The sequence below is a fragment of the Vicugna pacos genome, chromosome 33 (assembly GCF_048564905.1).
Source record: "Vicugna pacos chromosome 33, VicPac4, whole genome shotgun sequence".
In the NCBI taxonomy this organism is placed as follows: Eukaryota; Metazoa; Chordata; class Mammalia; order Artiodactyla; family Camelidae; genus Vicugna; species Vicugna pacos.
Window position 1 is genome coordinate 16,163,482 of NC_133019.1, and position 14,949 is coordinate 16,178,430.

The 14,949-nt window shown below is 43.7% G+C and overlaps 1 non-coding gene across 1 annotated transcript; it reads right to left on the minus strand.

Moving 5' to 3' along the window:
* Positions 1 to 8,258: 8,258 nt before the first annotated feature.
* On the minus strand, positions 8,259 to 8,365 carry LOC116277480 (U6 spliceosomal RNA). Its single transcript, XR_004186932.1, has one exon. It is a non-coding gene; the product is annotated as a U6 spliceosomal RNA (small nuclear RNA).
* Positions 8,366 to 14,949: the final 6,584 nt, after the last annotated feature.

Genomic DNA, 14,949 nt, shown 5'->3' on the forward strand with positions numbered 1-14,949 from the left:
AAAAAAAAAAAAAAACCCTATCCCCTGGGCTGGATTGAGGGAAATTCATTACTGTTTAATGAGTCAATATCAAATTCTAATAAAAAGATAATTTTTTAAAATCCCATTGTGTGGATGGCTCATTATAACATTCAGATAACTCTTGAGTATATTAAAATTGTTCAGTGCCATAAATTACAATGGTATCAAAATAGATTTCCTTTGCGAAGGAATTTCCATTAATATGATTTCTGTACCCACCCCAAAGTGAGATTTGCACAGGGATAACGTGGAGGTGGTGTTTTAACACCTCATCTGGGTCAGATTTTTAGAATCCTTGAAGCATCCCAGATAAGGAGGCACCCTTCCAACTAAGGGTTTGGCTGCAGGTGGGATTCTGCGCACCGCAGGCCTGTTATCTGGATGCCTGGCTTCACTGCTGTCTCAGAGTTCCTCCCCCATGTGCCTATTCCCCAACCCCATAAATTAGAAAGACAAGACGGTTCTGACTCACCGTCACCTTCACAGAGGAAAACTAAAATCCAGACCCAGACACACATGTGACGGCAAGGAGCTGAAGGTCAAGGGCTGTGTCCCTTGTGCCCCAGGGCCAGCTATAGCCTTGGGCAATGCAGGTCCTGGACAAACTTCCCAAAATGAGTGAAGTGAATAAATGAAAATATAAGCTCTTTAATGCCTACTTAAATTAAACCAGTAGGTAAGAGCCACCTGCAAGTCAGGGACTGTACTGGATTGAATAGCTTCCCCCCAAAATCCAACTGGAACCTGTGAATGTGACCTTACTTGCAAATAGGGTCTTCGTAGATGTCATCAAGTTAGGATGAGGCCATAATGGAGGAGAGTGGGCCTAAATCCAACAGGACCAATGACCTTATAAAAAGAGGGATATTTGGATGCAGAGACACACGGGCAAAAAGGCCACGTGAAGATGGAGGCAGAGATTGGAGTGATGCAGCCACAAGCCCGTGAACGCCAAGGACTGCCCACAACCAGCAGAAGCTAAAAGCACAGAAGGATTCTTCCCAAACTCTTCAGAGGAGGCACGGCCCTGTCAGCATTTTGATTTCGGACTTCCAGCCTCCAGAAATGTGAGAATGAATTTCAGGCGTTTGAAGCCACCCTGCGTGTGTCACGTTGTTATAACAGCCCTAGAAACTAACACAGAGGCCCTCGCGGGGAGGTACCTGATGACCCTTTCAGGGCCCACAGGCTATCCCACGAAGGACTCGGCGAGAAAGCAGACGCAGTATAGGCCACCTTCTAAGAGGCTTGCACGTGAAGGAAGGGCCGTGTTGGCACCATCTGCTGGTTCCACCCTCATCTCTTTTCTTCCAGTCAACAGAAAGAAGAAAGAGACACCTGTCACCTGTGGTGTCTCACCAAACATCCTTGCATCACCTGCTTTGACTGACGTCATCCATCCCCACAGCCTTTCCCTGCACAACACACCAGCCTCCACACCCCTGGCTCCACGTTTCCATTCTAAAAATCTTAAAGCCAGGGAACAATATTCAATACCTTGTAACAGCCTACAGTGAGAAAGAACATGAAAAGGAATATGCTGTGTGATTCGGCGGGCCGATATGCGGGTGGTAAAAGAATTTGCCAGAGACAAAGGGTGGAAAATAGAAAACGTGTTTATTAGGTATGCTGCTGTAGACATCGGGCCACAGACGAGAGGTGTCTGCATGCAGAGGGTCAGTTGCTGAGGTCTTTTATAAGGGACGGTGACTTTCTACTGCTTGTGCTGATGCAACATTGGGCACAGAGGGGTCACAAAGTGTGTGATCAGCTCGAGCACAATTCTCTGATTGGTTGATGTTGAGGGAGCAGGGAAGAGAGGCAGGTAGTGAAAGGGTAGGGATTTGTGACTCTGGTAGGGGGTTGGGACCCATCCTGGTGGCTAGGCTTCTGGGCATTGTACGGTTGATCATTGTCTAGAGTTGGTAGTTCCGCTGAGGTAGGTAGGTATTAAGAAAAGAACGTTCTTTATTATCTTTAAAGGGCAGTAACTGGACACTTGAGGGGCCTTGGAGCAGGAATCTGCCATATGTCTGTGGACCCTATAGAATATATATAACTGAATCACTTTGCTGTACACCAGAAATTAACACAACATTGTAAACTGACTATACTTCATTAAAACACACACACACACACACACACACACACACACACACACACACACACACACATGCAGAGAGCAGGGAAAGGAATAAACCTAAAAGAAAAAAAAAATCTTAAAGTCTTAATATCCTTCCTCTGTCCGCAGCTTCCTACCCTGACAGCCATCTCACTCCAGGAACCATATGTATTCATTTGTTTATTTGATCAATTAATCTAGAACCATGCACCAAGACATTTCGGTATAACTTGGCACAAATGTGGTCCCCTCTGAGGTCACCCTGCCGGCGTGAGCTGCTGTCTGTTCTCCCAAAGGTCATGAGGAATGGTGTCCCATGTAACTTTCTATAATGAAGGAAAATGTTCCATGTCTTTGCTGTCCAATACTGTAGCCACTCACCACTAGTATGACTAGGAAACTGAATTTTTAATCACATTTAATTTTAACTTTAATTAAGTTTATTATATGTGGCTCACGTCTCCCGTAGTAGATTGTTCAGTTCTAAAAGCAACTTTGTAATCAGACAAAAACACACAGACACAAGGAGCCCCAGAGACATCACACACACACACAAACACACACACACACAGTCACATACCCCTCCCAAGGATGAACATTAATTCTCAGAGCATGAGAAGGAAAAGAAATCTTACCTAACTCTTCCATAATTTGAAGGCCATCTCAGCCCACAGTGGAGTTAATAACCCACATCACTATGCAGATCAGTGTTAGTTTAATTCCTCTCCTCCGATCCCCAAACTCCTTTCAAATTGTACCCCTTTGGGCCACTGAGAATAAATAATGGTCCTATTACTGAAACTCCCACTCCTTAATGGCTGTTCCTTTAGCTACATAAAGACCCTGCTGATGATCTGAAATCACCATTTACAAGGGCTTGGTTAAGTAAGATCTTAAACAAGGTGCCCCTCTTCCTCCCAGTCTGGGGGATGGGGAATTGGAGGAGGGGAGATTGTTCCTCCAGTTACTGGGATTCCACCAATAATCCCCTTTCTAAAGCCTTCCCCTCGGCAGTGTAAGGTGGTGGGTTAGAATCTCACCTCTGCTATTTTCCTGGATCTGATTCCAAACCTCTGATCCTCACAAGCGTGTGACCTTGCATAAGTCCCCTGCATTCGCAGCATGGATCAAAGTCTGTGCAGAGAAAATGGAGAAAAGGCTAAGAAACACCTGCTCGATGTCCCTATTTCTCTTGCTCCGTCTTTTCCAAGTAGGCCTTCTTCCAAATGAGTCTGCGTCCTCCCTGGGAACTGGGGCTAAGAAGCTGGGAGGCGTCTGCCGTAAAACACGTGCGGGAAGCTACAGCCCCACGCTGGCTCCATGAGGACTCACTGCCCGCTGCCGAACACCTGGGTGCTTGCAAATACCCCAGTGGCTGCCGTCTTCCACGCAACCAAGGTGTCGCCAGGGGAGGAGGCGTGGTCTGGGAAGAGTTGTGGGTGTGGTTCGCTCTGATCACAGTAGTAGAAGCGTTACAGCCTGGGGTTGGCGCTACACAGAGTCCCTGATGCAGCGCAGTCAGATAGAGGGTTCTTCAGCATCCGTCTGACAGTCAGGCCTCTGGTTCCGAAATAAGCACAGGGCTTGTCTCTGACTTGAATCACAGCGGCCCTAGTTAGCCAAGGGCGTCTTTTAAGATTTGTCTCATCTCAGGGTGGCTCTCTGTAGAGCCCTGTTTGATCAGTAATAAAGCAACTATCGGGCCACCCTGGCTGAGCACAGAGAGGAGTCTGATTTTCAGGGAGACGCCAGCCTTCCTAAGGGAACTGTGCTTCGTGCAGATTCAGGGCTGAGCTCCAAGCCCGAGGATGCCTGAGTCGCTGTGGGAGTGACTGCAACGGTGGCAATGCCTGGGTGGCCTGCTGGCGACGTCACCCTGCACGTGGTCTGTCAGTTACAATGGCAGCAGGAGGTCCTTGTACTTTCTTCCTGTGCACGGGACCGAGTGGGACCGAGGCTGTGTTCCGTGGCACCCCTTTGGCACCCCCATTGTCACCCTCACCGTCCCTCATTCCCTCCCCCTAACCCAAGAGATTGTTTTTTTAAAAAAAAATAACCCATAAGCAATTTCATTTTCAATGCACATAAAAACTAAATAACAAAAAATGCCAGACCACACTTTCTCCTCTTTTAAATATTTATTCAGCAAATATTTATTGAGCTTACTAAATGCCAGAATCTGTATGAGACCTGGGGATACATGCAGGAGGGAGACAGACATCAAGTCTTTGCGGTAAGTGTTAAAATAGACGCTGGGCAGGGAAGTGTGATCTCTGGGCTCAGACAGACTGGATGTGAAGGCCAGTCCTCCAGGACACTGGTCCCCTGGCTCCCTCTCGTATCCCACTGGCCGTTCTCTTTTGGTGTTTTTTGCTATTTCCTCCGCATCTTCCCCACCCTTCAGCAGAGAAGTGGTCCCAGGCTGCAGCTGTCTCTTTTCCATCTGTACTCACTCCTCAAGTGATCTTTTAGGTTGTTAGATATTATCTCTATGTTGTGACTCTCATTTGTTCCTCAAGCTTTGAGAAATTTATTTCTCAAGCCCTGATCTGTTCTCAAAACTCCAGGTTCATATCCAACCGCCGACCTGCCATTTCCTTTTCATCTCCACGTCCGCTAGAGATCTCGCACTTAATGGTTCCCAAACTGAATCCCGTCTTCCCTAAGCCTCTCCTCCCAGTCCCGCCATCTCAGCTGATGGGAACAACATCCATCTAATTGCTCAGGTCCAGACCCTTGGAGTCATCCTTGTCTCCTGCCCTCTCCTGTACCCCACATCCAATCTATCGGCAAATCCTTTTAGCTCTTCCCCCAAATCCCGTCCATCACTGATGCCACCCTGGTCTAAGTCCTCGCTGTCTCTCTCTCAGATAACTGCAATGGCTTTGTAACCAGGCTATCTGCTTCCAGACCTGTCTGTCCACTTTATTCTCAGTAGGTATCCAGACTTATCCTTTTAAGATCTGGACAGATAGCATCACTGCTCTGCTCCATTCCCTCCAATGGTTTCCCATCGATCTGAGGAAACGACCCAGGGCCCTCACTTCTGCACATACTGCTCCAGACACACCCACCGCCTTCCTGCCTCACCCTTGAATGCACCAAGTGTGCTCCTGCTGAGGGATCCTCTCTTCCCCCAGGTATCTTCCGGGCTCTCCTCACCTTCTTCGAGTCTCCACTAAATGCCAGTGAGGTCCTCCCCTCACCACCCTCTAAAACAGCACCCCCACCTCCCCATGTGCTCTCTGGACCCTTACCTTGCCTTGTTTGCTTCACAGCACCATCTCCCACGGCACCGGTAGACTGAGTTTCTTGTTTATCACCCTTTTTCAACTCCATAAAATCAGATTCTCCTTTTGTTACCCAAGACTGTATTCCCAGAGCCTAGAAGAGTGTCACCACATACAAGGAGTTCAATAAAGGTCTGTTGAATTGATGAACAAGTCAGATAACTTTAATTATAATGGAGAAGAATCTGAGACGCCCAGCTGCCTGCCCATCTCAGGGTCTACATCTGAGCAAAGGAGCCACGAGCAGGTACTTCCCCAGGGGCTGCCATGTTTTAGATCGTGTGATTCTGTGACCCTGGCCACTGCTGACTTAAACCAGCAAGCAGCCCCGCTCCTGCCCCTTCCCTCTGCAGCCCTGCCTCTCTCCACTTCCCTCCTCCCCGTTCCCCACACAGCTGACACACTTGAACTAAGACAAAACTGTCCAACAGAAATGTCTTGGGCGCCATACATATAATTTGAAATTATCCAGTGACCACATTTTTTAAATGGAAGAAGAAACATGTGACATTAATTTTAATAATAGATTTTATTTTACCCAACATATCTAAAATATTATCATTTAAACAGATAAAGCAATATACTAAATATTAATAAGGTACTTTACATTTTTAAAAAAAACTTTTTACATGGAGGTACTGGGGATTGAACCCAGGACCTTGTGCATGCTAAGCAGGTGCTCTACCAGTTGAGCTATACCCTCTCTTTACCTGGTATTTTACATTCTTCTCTTTTGTACTAAGTCTTCAAAATCAGGTTTGTATTACACACATGCGAGACACCTCACTTCGAGCTTGCCATGTTTCCAAGTGTCCAATGGCCACATGTGGCTAGCGGCTCCCAGATTAGACAGTGAAGCCTTAAGAGGGTCACATCCAATGTGGGTAACTGTGCCTTCATGGTCAGGATCTTCCAACCAGCTGATTCCGTAAGTGGGTCCGGCTTCTCAGATGATACTGGACGTTTCCCACTTGGCAGGGTCCACGTCCCTGAGTCAGGCCTGGCCCCACCTCCTCCATCCTGTCCATTCCAGCGTCTCCACCTGAGAAGCCTGGATGGAAAGACTCAGGGGGCGGCAGTTGGAAGCCTCTCTGAACATTCCCAGTTTAAGGCACATTTTCCAAGGCGGTTTTTACCATTGTGTGGTAGACAAGGTAATGCTTAATAAAAAAAAAAGTGTTTTGCTTTCCATTTAGCTCTTTTTCTTTCTGACATATTCCCTTAGCAGGGAACCTCTGAGGGGAGAAAGAATGAATGGTAGGATTCAGGCACCAAAGCCCCATCTGCGAGACCAAACAGGCTTCTGACTCATCACACGACATGACTCGGCAGGAAGACCAGGTTCAAAGAGGGTTCCATCCTGAGCGATGATTCGACTGGCCTTAGGGTCTCCTCCGAGTCGGGCTGTCGGGAGGGCAGAGCTGAGAAACTTCAGACAAAAATAAAGCAGGCGCGTGGGGTTTGAAGTTACGAGTGAAGAGCAGCCAGAAGGGGTAGAGAAACTGAGCAGAGGGAGGGTCATCGTGATCCGCGATGGGATAGGCTTGTTAAAAGGAAGCAGAAGCTGAACCGCAGGAAAAGGAGAGACTGCCAGAGCGGCCGCTGTCTCTGAACCACATTCCTGGGATGCAGGTAGTCTGCCTGCAGCATCTTCTGTGCTCCCGCCCTGGCCCCTGCATCCCACAACGCATCACCATCCTCTAGGGCGCCCGGAATGTGCCTCTATTCTTCACCACCCGGAGAAGCTTACTCCTCCTTCCCTCCTCCAGATGGCTAAGGGTCCAGACTGGACAAACTTGTGTCTGGCTCCTGTATTCTCTGACCTTACTCTATCCTAGAGTTCCTCGGCTACTCAGGAAAACAGCCTTCTTGAGACCCCTGCCAGGGATGGACACTTACTTTTCAGCTGGGGACGACTCCTCAATGATTGGTAAGTGTAGGGACAGCTTGGGCAGCAGAAAACCCAGCTCTGGCTCTGGTCTGGCAAGATGGCACCACGCTGCCTTCCTTCTCACCCAGCAGGACCCTGGACCAGGCTTCCCGGAGTCCACAACTGCCGCGTAGTATCCTTTGTAGTCAACTAATTACCAACACTTGGCTCCTGTCTTTGTAAACTCAATATGGAACACTTGTTAAGCAGTGTTGAGGTTCTCTGCTAGGTGCTACAAGGTGGGGGTGCTTTGCCCTCTGGGAGCTTGAAATCTCTCTCTCTCTTTTTCTGAAATTATTCATTCCACCATCATTTGAGGGGAGTTGCTCTCTGGTGGGGATTCTACAGGCAGCTTCCTCTATGGCTGTTCTCTTAGTGGCATGGCTCATGGCACTCCCACTTGGACGTGAGGATTGAGCTAATGTCCACAGTAAATCTATTCTTTTTATTATTATTATTGTTGTTGAAGTATAGTCAGTTTACAATGTTGTGTCAATTTCTGCAGTACAGCATAATGTTTCAGTTATATGAATACATACATATATTTGTTTCCATATTCTTTTTCATTGTAGGTTACTACCAGATATTGAATACAGTACCCTGTGCTATACAGAAGAAACTTGTTGTTTATCTATTTTATATACAGTAGTTTGCATTTGCAAATCTCGAACTCCTAACTTATTCCTTCCCGCCCAGTAACCATAAGTTTGCTTTCTATGTCCATGAGTTTGTTTCTGTTTTATCAATAAATTCATTTGCATATTTTTTTTTTTTTTAGATTTCACATATGAGTGATATCATGTAGTATTTTTATTTCTCTTTCTGGCTTACTTCACTTGGAATGTGATCTCCAGGTCCATCCATGTTGCTGCAAATGGCATTATTTTATTCTTTTAAAAATACAGAACACTTTGCAAATTTGTGTGTCATCCTTGCTCAAGGGCCATGCTAATTTTCTCTGTGTTGTTCCAATTTTAGTATATGTGCTGCCCAAGCGAGCCCTGAAATCTTATTTTGAAAAGAAAATAAGAAAACGTTACCTGGGAAAAATAAGATTACATCATTCCCCATGGTTTAGATATTGGTCTCAAAGAGCCTCTGTCGTCTGCGTAAATGCTCCTGCTAACACCATAATTGCTGCCAGTTGGAGTATATTCTGTATTGCCAACACTTTCCTTGTGGATGATCTGTGCTAAGCCACCCTTTAAAGTTCTCTGTGCTATTTTCGCCTCCTCTCCTTAATTAATTCCTTTGTTTAACGTCCATGCAATATTATCGACGTGTTTAGTGTTATTCCTAAATGCAGCCTGCAACCCAGCGAGAGCTGGAGAAAAAGAAAACAAAACACTTCATTAACTTTAAACAGTTTTTCAGTTACTTCTCCAGCACCTGCAGCCCTCTTCGACCTCATTTTTTGTCACCACCACCCAGAACTCACCTCTGACAAAGAAAAAAAAAAAAAAAAAGAAGAAGAAGGAAAGAAGTTCTCAACAAGAGGACAGCCTGTCTCTGGCTTACATGTGGCGGGCGTGAGAGAGGTGATGGCTGTGCTCCAGGCCAGACGCGAAGGGAACCAGGAAGAACTGGGCAGTGCCAGCGGAGGTATGCCAGGAAGAGGGACCTTGGCATGGCCCTACCCCAAGCTGAGTCTTCACAAGCTGATTTTATTTTCTAGACATTTTTCAAATGTTACTACAAAATTCTAAAAAAAATCAGAAATCAAAACTACTTTTTTAAGATTCTATTTGGGATGCTCATACTTCAGTTTCTACCTCCACCCTACATCACTATCATGAACGAATGGATGTAATATACTCTAAAATATTGTTCTTCTGTGTAGCGAAAAGCCCTTGCCGGGGAGCAAGTTATAGGCCAGGGACTCTCCTAGTTTCTCCAAGTGCATTGTGAAAATCTTTTTAAAAGTCTATACCAATCCATGTTAGCGCTTTTTTTGTTAAAAAAAAAATTACTATCCACCTCTCAGTTATTTTTGGAGAGCATAGAGAGTGACAGGAATTCTGAAATCAGTGAACAATAGCCAGGCTGCCAAAGACTCAATCTGGTGGCCAACATAACAATCAAGATAATAATAATAATAATAGCTCTATCTATTAGGAATTGTGTTCAGCTGTTAGTAACAGAGACCAGACCACAGTGCCGTGAACACACGTGGGTTCACTTGTGTATCAGGAACGTGAAGGCTGGTATTGTGCCTCCCGCATTGTCAAAGACACAGAAGCCTTTAGTCTCTCTAGTCAGCCATCTTTGTTTCATGGTGTCCATTGTTAAGATCCCAATGTGTCTAATTGATGTTCCAGCCATTATGTCCATATTTCAGACAGGAAGGAGAAGGGGGAAAGAGAGCAAAAGGCACATGCCAGCTATATATCCCTTATTTACTCATTTATTTACTGATGTATTCATTTTTTTGTTAATGGAGGTACTGGGGATTGAACCCAGGATCTTTTGCATGCTAAGCATGTGCTCTGCCACTGAGCTATACCCACCCCTCAACCATATCCCATCTTTAAGGAACTGTTGCAAATCTATTGCTTTATTTATTTCCCCTACAAAATCATTTTGCATTCTATCGACCTACTATAAAGATTGAAATTTCTAGTGTATTCATCTTAACCAGGAAGTTCCCTGAGCAAACTAATGCTGTCTTTGCTATTGTTGGTTGTGCAATATCCAGTCTCCTTTGGGAGGACCACCCCATTCTCCCACCTCCACCCACTGTATGTCATCTTTCCAGGAACAGGGCCCTGCTTCCCTCTATAAAACCCAAAGGGACAATATCCTTCCCTCTTTGCCTTTTGGCAGTTGTGAAAGCATGAGACCCGCAGTCTGACAATCAGTAACTTTGGTCCTAGAGAAATGACACGTGAAAAAGGAAAGAAGAGGACTGCATCGCAAAAGCAGCAGCAGCATCCAGCAGTGGAGCCCAGTGGTGGCACACAGTGTCCGGCAAGAGTGGGAGCGTTCCGGCCAGACGAGTCCTGCTAGCAGCAGTGGTTGAGTTTCTTGTAGTTGGTCCTCCGGGGCCGCTCAGCTCCCGTCTGTCTGCCACGCCCGATCCTCTAGCCATTTAGTGGCTCTGGGCTTCCTCGTCTTCTCAATACACCCATTTTGCCTAAGATAACCAGAGCTGGTTTGCTTTATATGCAACCAAAGGCACCCAAACTGAAAGAATTCAGGCAAAATGTATCCAGAAATAGAAGCCTACCCCAATTCCCTGAGGTTCGGATGCACGACCTAAAATCACAGACACAGAGACTGAGGCCTGTGGGAGAAGATATTGGGAAGTTGCTAGGACCAAAAGTTGACGCTCAGAGGCCATGTGGCCTCTCATCTCTTTCAGCCTTTTTGCACAAATTCTCTTTTCCTCTGCTTTATTGGTCAGCTTTCTTTGATTACTCACAGTTTCTTTATCTCCATAACTTTTACTTCTTTCTGTACTCTCCTACGGAATCTACATGACCTTTTACAGATAGGCTATTATCACTTTTAGTTTCAAGCTAAAAATGTATGTATCTCTTTTTTTTTTTTAATCTTGACAAAGGAACTGATGAGGGATAAGGTCAGGGATATACACCAGTGAAATCAGCTATAATAGGGAAATGGGGCTTACGATTGGTTATTTGCCTTCACTGGGGGCTCCCAGAGTACGTCTATGGGCAGGGAAGGCAATGGGATCTTTCTAATACAGGGATGCATTGTGATGTGTTGTAGTGTGGTGGTGTGCTGTGATGTAATATGAAGGTCTCGGTATGGCATAACTTTTGGATTATGCTCAACCAATTATATATTTTGAGTACGCACCATGTGCAAGGCAAAGGGCCAGGAGCTGAGGAGATTACACAGAAGATATGTGCCCTCCTTCAAGGACTTCACAATACACACATACACACACACACACACACAGACACAATGTTAAGAGATGAATTAACATATATCTGGTTAACTGTTAAACACATAAAACGTTAAAGGAATTCAAAAGAAGGACAGGTCACATTGAGCTTTGGCGATCAAGGTAGCCTATACAGAGAAGGGGGACTTTGCTACCTTGAGGGAAGATAAGAGGTGAAGTTTGTTGATGAGAGGTAAGATTATTGATGAGAAGAAAAGAGGTGGAGTTGGTTGATAAGAAGTGGAGTGATACTGGATGGTAGAAGTGGGGACATCTGGATCAGAGAATAAGCACTGAATAGACAAAATCTGAAGAAGTGAGACCCAGACAGTGAAGAGGTCAGCACAAGAAAAGTGTGGATGAATGCTCTTGGTTTGGGACTCAAAAGAATACAGGGCATCTTAGGGACTTCAAATAATTTCAAACCCTAAAATTGAACTGAGGTTATCTCAAATTGTTAGTACCTCCAAGCATCTAGGAGAAACAAAAATAAATATTCTTTGTAAAGAAATGGCACCTTGAACCTCAAGGTATTCCTACAAGCAATTTTGCACACATCACTCAGCACACAATCAAAAATAACCAGCCACAAGAGGAAATAAGACTACATGGACAACACCAGCAAGAGAGCCAAGCAATAAAATCAGGCCCACAGGGGCTCCAGATATTCATTTTATCACATTTAAACTGATAAAAAAAAACTGTGCTTCTTATGTTCAAGAATATAAAAGAGAAGATTGAAAATTGTGGCAAAGAACTAGAGACTTTTATGATGAAATTTCTGGAACAAAATACTATAACAATTGAAAGTTACAATCTAACCCAACTGAAAGTTAAACAGCATATTAGCAAAGATGAAAGGATAATTCACGAAGAAAATTTCCAGAAAGGAATAGGAAACAAAGGAATGAAAAATACAAAAGAAAGAGTAAGAGATATAAAGGACATAATGAGAAGGTCTAATATGAATTTAATTAAAATCCCAAAAGGAAGAGCTGGAAAACAGGATAGAAGCAATAGTTGAAAAGATAGTGGCTGAGAATTTTCCGAAACTAATGAAAGACATCAAATCATGGATTTAAGAATTCACATAAGGGGTAAATGAAAATATATTCACAACTAGGCACACCGTTAATGAATTTTTGAAAATTAAACATACACAAAAATATCTTAACACCAGCCAGAGGAAGTATCAGGTTACTTCCAAAGGGCCTCTTACTCTCAATATGTAAAGAGTACCTATGAATCGATTAAAATTTAAAAGGTAAATAATCCGAAAGAATAAAGGACAAGAAATTTGAACAGGCACTTCACAAAGGAGGATATCCAAATGGCATAAACTTACAAAAACATGCTCAACTTCATTAATAATCAAGAAAATATAAATTCAAATTATAGTGATACTCTACCACACACTCACCAAAACAGCTTTTAGGTAGACAATGTAAAGTGTTGATGAAGATGAGGAGCAAAGGGAACCTTCATGCCCTTATCATACAAAAACTTCCAAAAATTAATTCTTAGTGCTCACTAACATTGAACATATATTCTATGACTCAGTAATTTCAGGCATAAACACTAAGAAACGCATATAAGAAAATTCATAGCTGCACTATTTGTAACAGCCAAAGCCTGAAAACTACATAAATGCCTGTGGATAGCAGGATGGATAAAGATTGCAGTATATCAATACAATAAAACAATATACATTATTGAGGGGAAAAAAAAAAGCTTTACTGAAAATAAACTCACTATAGCTCCATGCAATAAAATGAATGAATTTCAAACATTGTTGAGCCAAAACAGTCAGACACAAAAGAATGCATAATTTATTATATAAATTTCAAAAAGCATGCAAAGCTAGTGTTTAGGAATGTCTGATTAGTGGTAAAGTAGTGATTTCCATAAAAGTCAAGGGACTAGTACCTTTGGGGACAAAAATGGATTGTGATTAGAGGTTACTTCTGAGGTGCTAGGCGCATTCCATCGTTTTCAATTCCAGTGATATTTGACAGGTGCTCATTTTGTGATCAATAATTGATTTTTGAAATTTTTGTTTTGTTTACTGCTCTCTGTTAAATTTCACAGCAAAAAGCAAAAGGTTTTAGAGAAAAGAAATAGAGTCAGGCTTTCGTAAATCTATTATATATTGTATATTTACTGGGTCAGATGCTACACTAAGCACTTTACATAAACCACTTCATCTAATTATCTTCATGAAGCTGAGAAGCACATTTTCTCTGTTCTTTTCCCCATTTACTGAGCCTTAATTTTTTTAACTGAAAAATGGGAATCATACTACCCCACCTCAAGATATTATTGTAGGAATTGAATGAGATATATGCAAGGAGCTTAAAAGAGTGTCTGAGAGGAAGTGCTAGGTAAGGGTTAGCTGTTATTTCATGAGAGTATGGAAACTCAGTGAAATCAAGCAGCTTGCACAGCCCACCCAGATAATAAAAGAGATGCTAAGATTTGAGTCAATGTCAGACTCAGACCCGGTGCCCCTTTCATTTCACCGAAGTAGTGTGCCCCTGAAGTGCTCTGTGAGTTTCACGTCGGACACTAAAGCCATTCGAGTGTAGAACAGGGGCGCTCAGACTCCAGCTGGCCTCAGCCTGCCTCTTTCCCTGGAAGACCAGTTGTTCTCTATGAGAATGGACATCATTTATTCACGATGGCATCTTCATTTTTTAAGGAGTGGACTTTGTCTCATTTTGTATCCCAAGCTAACTTAGTAAAGGAAATGCTTCTGGGGTGTGGGCAGCCAGAGAGTGGGCTTTGTAACTGTGCCTTCTATGGGAGGAAGGTCACAGCCAGCCCTGAGGTTCCTTTGCATCCTTTCCAAGCAACCCTGCTGACCTCAGAATCACTATGACATCTTCAGGTGACCTCAGAATCTCTACTGAGCATCTTTGTGGACAGCATGACCGACCCCAGGGCTGATTGCTTAGCAGATGCCGTGGGGTGAGTTGCTAGGACTCAGAGAAGTAACTGATAGAATGGAGAAGAGGAGAGAAAGCAGGGGTGGTCAAGGGGAAAGAACATTTCTCTTCATCTCAGTTTGCTCCTTCCTTTCTCGTTTTATGTCTATTTTTGCCATCTCTCATTTGAATGAAATTATGTTCTTGAAGCTGGTCACAGCTGACTTTCCCTCTCTCTCCCACTTACCCTTAACTCAGTCCCACTTATTAAATCAACCAAGAGCCTATAATATTTTATAGTTTACAAAGAGTTTTTGCACGTATAAATTCTCATAAAAACTGTGTTGGCGACTTCCTATTTAAACTCTGACATGTAAAAATCTTGGAGGTCGTCCCTCACTTTGCAACAAGAAAATGCTGAACAAATGGAAAATCGATACCTTTTCTTGGACCCATCAGAGGAACACATTTCTGTAATTCCACTGGGCATTATCTTTAGACTCATAACCCTGGAAATGTGATGGGGAAGAGAAAAGCAAACAAACACACAAAACATTGGTTTCTATCTGACACCTGCTGTCTATTCAGAGGGTTCGTATTTGATCAGAATTAATGTGGCAGATGGAGCCAGATGAATAGTGACTGTTACCTTCCTGGAATTATTTCAGGTTATTCTGTATCTTCAGCCATATATCAGGAAGAATAAAATGGGAAACAACACACATACAGAGTGTAATCATTTATGAAAAGAG